Below are 7,922 nucleotides of genomic sequence, written 5' to 3'. Positions count from 1 at the left end.
GAGGCCACAGAGGAGGACAATGCAGCCAGTCCTGATGAGGTCCGATAGGCTCGGGTCAGATAGAAGGGGAGAAGGACCTTCTCAATTAGTGGACTGGGGGAGGGGGAGGAAAGTAGAAGAGGGAGAGAAGGTGGGACTGGGAGGGAATGAGGGAGGGGGATACAGCTGGGATACAAAGTGAATAAATTGTAATTAATATAAAAAATAAAAATTACAATAAAATAAAATTTTATATAAATAAAAAAAGAAACTAGTGTGATTACTTTCTGCCTCCAGTAACGTGTACGGTGTTTCTAGAACTAGGAACACCACTTCCAAATGTAACTCTCAGCTACATTTGTCCATGTTCCGTGTCATAGCTATGTGGTGTTTCCCTCGATCGGGTCTTACTGTCTGGTTTGGGAAAGATAACCAAAAGCATTGGCAATAGTCTACAGTGTGTGGAGGGCCTATGGGACCCCTGTAACCAATGACATAAGATGTATCCTGTTCCTGATACTGAGGGTTTTATTTGGCATCATATAATATGTAGTTAAGGTATGTGTTACCCCCATTATATTATATTCTTTTAATATATAGCTTAATTTTAATCGTGTCCAAGGTTCTAGGGTAAGTTTTTATTCTCTTTAAGCATGTGTAACTATTATTAGAATTTACATGTGGTTTTATTACACATCTTTATGATGTTTTTATTGGGTTTAATTATCTTCAAGTGTTTTCTTTTGTTAACTAGACTTAAAATTGAATCGATTTGCCTAGCTCCATTGCTGCAAGGCAGTATTGTAAAAAAATGTATTTATCAAATTATTTTTTCTGATAAGCTTTATATTTGCTATATATGCAACCACATGGCTACTCAGAATTCTTTATTTTGACTTGTAGAATTTCTCTTGTTTTTTTTCTACAAAAGGAATTATAAAAGTAACAACTTCTCTCGGCTTTCTTTTGAATCAATTGCTTCTTTATTTTTGAAAGATCATTTTCCTACTGGTAGTATTCTTGATGACTAATGATTTTTTTTTTCATGAACACTTTGGGCATATCTAACTCAAGATTTCTGGATAAAAAGTCAGTGTTAGTCTTATTGACATTACCTTGAATATGATCAATCCCCATTCTTGATTCATTCAAAGTACAGTCTTCATCTTTGACACAGTGTGACGATAGTATGTGTTGATACACATCTCTTTGAGTCCTTGTGAGATTTTGTGGGTCTTGATTGTTTACTTATATTTTGGAGGAGGCAGCCACGATTTCACACATATACGTAAACACGTAAACTCACTCTCATACACACATAGACTCATGCAGATGTAAACACTGTCATTGCTGAACGTGTTTTTATATATGAGATGTAGGGACCTTTCCATTAATTTCTGAGTTTCTCAGAAAAGGGATTGGTCTGAAAATTGTTGCTCAACTATTATACATGTAAGGAGAAGGATGATGCAGGGCTGCTTTCTACACCATCTAGGTCATGTGCAAAACACACTTTTTCAATCATAATGTGAATACTGTTTGACTTCATTACTAAAAATTATCATTTGAGTCTCACGAAGGTGGTGATTCAATTTTAAGGCTCATCTTTTTGTGGATTATATACCTATTTCCTTCAGGAGCAATTTTCTTGCTTGATTATCTTGTTATTTGTGTTTCATGTCAAATATTTACTGCCTTACCTTGAGATTCTTTTCTAGTTAAGAGAGGTAAGTGTGAGTGAATAATGAGCTCTGTGTAGGTGGAAAAGATTTGTTAAAAGGCAAATTTTGCTTTATAAGGCATAGAAATTGTGGGATTCCTAAGTGCTTAATAGAGGGAGGGTCATTTGCAGATGTGATTCGGATACATACCACCTTGATTTGATAAATGTCATCCAGTTTTTCCATTTATCTAGGCGATGAAGCAGTAACACAAATATACTCAGGTTAAGGTGTTAGTAAAAATAAAGTACATGTCGGACATGCCATACAATGTAGAAAACAAAGTAAAGTCTGTTATTTAAAGATCTGAGTTTTTACACATAACCAATCAGTATATTTTCTTTATACAAAAAACATGTTTATTTTTCACATTGAACTTCTAATATATGTGCAAGTTACCTTGGGAAACAAGGTATATATATATATGTATATATATACATATATATATACATTGTATATATACATATATATACATACATTGTATGTATATATACATTGTGTATACATACACACACATACATATATATATGTATATATACAAGTATATATACAATGAAATTTTATCCACACTGGTAAGCATTATGTAGGTACTAATAGGGTTATCTTTATGTAGCTGCAAATTAATCTATTTTGCACAGCAAAGAATTCCCTAGAAATACCCCCGTCCCCTTAGCAGCTATCTTTATGACATGTATCTGATATGTTTCTTCTGCCTTAGTTGATTCTTTTTCATAATTTTGTTGAAATATTTTGAAATTAGTGAACTGATGGGCTATAAATTCACCTAATACATATTTTCTTTTTATTTTTTCTTATTAATTACATTTTATTAACTCTGTATCCCAGCTGTATCCCACTTCCTTATTCCCTCTCAATCCCACCATCCCTCTCTCCTCTCCACCCTGCCCCTTTCCAAGTCCACTGATAGGGGGGACCTCCTCCCCATTCATCTGATCCTGTTTTATCAGGTATCTTCAGGACTGGCTGCAAAGCCCTCCTCTGTGGCCTAACAGGACTGCTCCTTCCTTGGGGGGGGGAGGTCAAAGAGCCAGTCATTGAGTTCCTGTTAGAAATAGTCCTTGTTCCCCTTACTATGGGAAACCAATTAGTTACTGAGCTACCACGGGCTATTACATTTTAATAGCGTTAAAATGGTGGAAAAATAGTGAATAATCCTCTTCTCTTTTCCATCCACATTTAGAATAGAAAATTGTCTTGTTTTACAAGAACATTTTATACTTTTGTATGTTGGTTGTACGTAGTATTAGAGAGAAACGTGTACTGAAAACATGAAGTACATTTTAGCAGAGGCTGCTGATAAATTTCTTAAGCTGAGCATTTAGTTGTCCACATAATTCAGTGTTTAAAGTGACATTTCTTTGAAATTTTATAATATGCTACATGTAGTATGTTAGGCATACTACAGGTATAGAAACTAGCAAGACTAGGCTTTAGTGAAATTTAATTTAACATAATCTTTAAGCCAGAAAAGGTATAGTGCAATTTCTAAAACATGAGATTTACAAAAACAAACATTTAGATTAAACACTTGTTACAATCCATTGAGTAAGTTGATAATTACCCATGTTGCAAAATTATTCTAAGTGAAAAATTGTTTCTGTAATAGGCTGCCTAAGTAAAAATCAAATTTATTTTATTTACTATGGAGCAACTTGGCATTTAAAACTCATTATTAATTCATAAGAAGAATAGCGCTACCAGTGTATAATCTATTTGAATTATTGGCTCTTGAATTATTGGAAGAATCTGTATGTCCTTAAACTGACCTACATATTTTAAGAGTTCAATAAATGTTTGCAATTATTAAGGATTCACTGAGATTTTATTTATTTATTTATTTTTAGGCTTTTCTCTTTTGTTTGGTTGTATATCAAAGAGACGTTAAATGAAAAAAAAAAAATAACATCCAAATGTTCTCATTAATGCAAGGTGTGAGTGTTCCTGGAAAGAAACGCAATTATACCCTACAGGCATCAGATTTTTAAGACTTAAGTTTGCTGCTTAAGCTGTTTTAGCTACTTTGTTCTGCTTATTTTATATTGCATTCACACAGAGAGGCCATCTGTATTCTACACCAGGCTCTAAATACTTAACAAAAATTTTTATGTACTATTTAAAATGAAAAGCTGTATTTCCATATAGATTTAGCTCATTATTGCTTTGGTCTTTTTTGATTGCCTGAAATTCAGAAAGGAAAAATTAAAGAACTATCTGGAGTTGGGAATGATGACTCATACTTGTTATCCTAGCAGGTAGAGATGGGGGGTGGGGTGTTGCAAATTTGAAGACTGGTGAACTACAAAGGTAATCTATCTCTTCAAAGAATCTATTCATATTTAAACTTGCATATCAAAGCATCCAAGACTATAACTATAAAATATAAGAAAAAATCATTTTGTATAGATCTTAAAATAAGCACAGATTGTTATGCCTGAGGCTGCAGATGTTTCAGGGGTAAAGAGCACTTTCTGCTCTTTCATGGGAACCATGGTCAATACCCAGCATCCAAGTCATGTGGCTCACAGTTATAAGTGCGGGGGATCAAACACACTATCCTGCTCTCTGTGGGCACCGCACTCATGTGTTACACAAACATACATAGATATACATGGAGGCATTAGTTTTTAAAACTCTTTTATTCACTCTGCTCTTCCCAGAGTTTGACTATGAGTTTCAGCATCTGCTTTGATAGCCTGATGGGTAGAGTCTTTCAGAGTTCCTCTGTGGTAGGCTCCTATACTGGTGTTCCCTATCTTCTCCCTCTTCCAATGTCTATCCTGTTTGCCCTTCCTAATGAGGGTTAAGCATCTTCCCTAGGGTCCTCCTTGATGTTTAGTCTCACTAGGACGATAGATTTTAGTATGTTTATCTTTTATTATATGGCTAATATGCACTTATTAGTGAGTATATACCATGTGTGTCTTTCTGTTTCTGGGTTACCTCACTCAGGATGATCTTTTCTAGTTCCCATTATTTTTCTGCAAGTTCCATGATATCCTAATTTTTAATTGCTAACTAGTACCATTGTGCAAATGTACCACAATTTATGTATCCATTTCTTGGTTGAGGGCCATCTGGGTTATTTCCAGATTCTGGCTATTATGAATAAAGCTGCTATGAACATGGTTGAAGAAATGTCCTTATTGTGAATCTTATGGAAGATGGGGGGGGCTAGAAAAACCGTGAGGGGACAGGAGCTCCACAAGAAGACCAACAGAGCCAAAATATATGGGCCTAGGGGCCCCCCAGATACTGATGAATCAACCAAGAACTATGAATGGAGAGGACCTAGACTTCCTGCTCAGATGTAGCTCAGTCTCCATGGGGGTTCCTTAGTAAGGGGAGCAGATGCAGTGTCTGGCATAAAATCTGTTGCCTGCTCTTTGATCACCTCCCCCTGGTGAGGTGGACTTAATTGGACATGAAGAAAGAGGATTCAGACAGTCTTGATGAGACCTGACAGGCTAGGGTCAGATAGTAGAGGAGGAGAAACTCTCCTATCAGAGGACTAGGGCAGGGGCATAGGAGGGCTGAAAGAAGGAGGGAGGAGGCTAGAGTTGGGATGCAAAGTGAATAAATTGTAATTAATAATAGTAGTAATGAAATCTCTTATTTACATTTCTTATATCTCTTTCTCCCTACTCCTCCCCAGTCTCTTCCAACATCCCAACACCAGGTAGGAGAGAGAAAGGGTTAGTGGGAGAGGGTGTGCAGTTCTTTTTCTTAGCTGCTTCCTGCTGGTTAGGGTCATTGGGTTCCTTGAAGCCAGTCTAATCCTCCTTCCATGAGATCTCTAACTTTTTGTGTCACTGCATCAAAAGCAACTGGGAGCCTAAGGGGGAAGCAGCAGTAGCCTTGTTCTTTCTTAGAGCTTATACACTTTCTGGGCTCTGGCATTCATTCTCCCTCCAGAGTTCTCAGATTAAAACTCTCTGCAGCTGGCAAAGAGCTCCTCTCAGAGCCCACAGGAAGCGAGTAGTCTGCTGCTGTGGACCATCTGGATTAGTCCCACATCCTACACCTGGGACCAAAACAAAAACATGTTTATATCCACAGCATACATAGGTGCACATAAGTAAAAAAAAAAATAAACCTTAAAAATTCTACAGTTGATGAGCTATGTATCAGTATTAAGAAGGTAAGAGTTAAAACATATCCAGAACAGTCCAAATCCCTTTAGAGCCATTTATATAAATTAAACGTAAAATAATTAGTTCGCTTAGGAAGATGTGCTCTGTATAAAGAAAACTTTACTGCTGCCTCTTTATTTTTTTAAATTAGCCAAAGAAAAACTTTATTGGGCTCTTGAGTTCTAGTACTCTGTCTCCTTCACAGTTATAGTTCCACAAAGTCACCCAATCTGGTGTGCAGCAATGAGACCCAACTTGCACCCAACATAAGCATCTCTTTGGATAGAAGAGACGGTCAGTGTGCTGATGGTTACCTCCTCTATAAGGATGCCCCACAGGATTCATGCCACACCTCAAGCACATGGCTAGGCGGTCTTCTTTGCTTTGTATGTGGGGCACACAGGCCAACCTTTACGATAAGTTTGTCATTTCTACAAAAATAAGATATGCTGCATGAATTTGGATGCCATCCTTGCGTAGGGTCTATGCCAGTCTTCTTTGTTATTATTTCAGTTCTACTTTATGTGCTGCAGAAGGAAGACTCACTGCTGTTTCTTAATGTTTGCCAATATTTTTTTTTTTTTATGGAACACAGTTAACAAAGTTTTATACATCCTGATTTTTTAGCTTATTCAAACATCTATTTTCGCTATAAAATTAGACATATAATACTATATAATTTTTATAAATTTTTATTTGATATATCTCAAACAAGTTTTAATATTTTTGCAAATTTATCTTCTTTCACCCTTTCAACGTTTTATCAGAGTATAATTCATGTGGTAAATCTGAAATTTTTTAGTTGGACATTATAATTCATTATAAAATTTCTTACTCCTGTGCCATCAGGACTATATAATTCAAACACAAGGCTCAGTTAACTGAAAAGTTCTGTCATCTTAGTTTTAGTTCTTTGTCTCCTGCATTTGTCGCTAGCAACATCCTCAAGTAGCAATTTAACTGCTTTTGATCAGTATAGATTGCCTTGCATTTTATATAATTTAATAAGTGAAATTAAGCAGTTTGTAATCACTTCTAAGTCTTTTTTTTCACCCAGCTAACCAATTTAAGATTGTTTTTTATTATTTTATTGACCTAATGTTTATACTTATGTATGGGATATAGTGTGACAATTTAAAATAAATATCTAGTGATTAAATACAATGTCAAACATTCCTCAGATATAATTTTATACATTATTAATTGCTTATTTTGAAATGAAAAATTAATTGTTAATGTACATACTGAGGTTATGTTTCTTTTTTTATTAAACATGCTCAACATGTTTTAAAAAATCTACTCACCCAATTTCACACATTTGACTTACTCTCAGTTTTTGATTCTTATAGATGCAACAGAGAGAAACATTTGCTTCCGGAACTTGGAAGGACATGTTCTTAGAACTTTTTGAATAAGCACCAGACATAAGTATAATGTCTGGGTCCTACTGCATGTGTCTGCAAAACATTTTTAGCAGCTGCCAAATTCACTTCATTCATATCTTTGATAGCACTCAAAATCCTCATCTGTGGAAGTCTAATTTGTGTGTGTTAGTATATATTAGTTTTTGCCCAAAGCTTTGTCTGTAAGTATTGAGTTTATTAAATAAATTTTTCTTTAAATTTGTTAATGTGGTGAACCACATATTGATTAATTTTTAAATAAATCCAGCTTTTCATTCCTTCATTTTATTATGATGGATTATTTTTCAATGTTTGTTTTAGAATTCCACAGATATGTACTATTTTTATACCATTTCCTTTCTCCTCCCTCAAACTTCTCCATGCTGATTTTAAGTGTTATTTCCACCTATTATTTCTATATATTACCATATCAACTGCTTCAGATAGTAACTTAATAAAGCAATTTATTTTGGCTCTGTTTTGTTTCTGTTACTTTTGGAGAAAGGTGTAGATATATTCCAAAATTTGAAAGGAAAATAAACTTGTTTTGAAAGAGTGAATCAAAAATTACTGAAAAGCAAGCTTTTCCTTTATAAACCTTGAAGATCACTTTAGGTCAGTATGTTTACTCTACTTTTTTTTTTTTTTTTTTTTTTTTTTTTTTGTAG

At 34.8% G+C, this 7,922-nt stretch overlaps 1 non-coding gene across 1 annotated transcript; it reads right to left on the bottom strand.

Moving 5' to 3' along the window:
* Positions 1-6,286: 6,286 nt before the first annotated feature.
* LOC132649797 (U6 spliceosomal RNA) lies at positions 6,287-6,393 on the bottom strand. Its single transcript, XR_009588313.1, has one exon. It is a non-coding gene; the product is annotated as a U6 spliceosomal RNA (small nuclear RNA).
* Between the last annotated feature and the right edge of the window lie 1,529 nt (positions 6,394-7,922).

This window comes from Meriones unguiculatus, chromosome 21 (genome assembly GCF_030254825.1).
Source record: "Meriones unguiculatus strain TT.TT164.6M chromosome 21, Bangor_MerUng_6.1, whole genome shotgun sequence".
Taxonomy (NCBI): domain Eukaryota; kingdom Metazoa; phylum Chordata; class Mammalia; order Rodentia; family Muridae; genus Meriones; species Meriones unguiculatus.
Note: the sequence above shows the minus strand (reverse complement) of the source record. Positions and strands in the feature narration are given on the sequence as shown.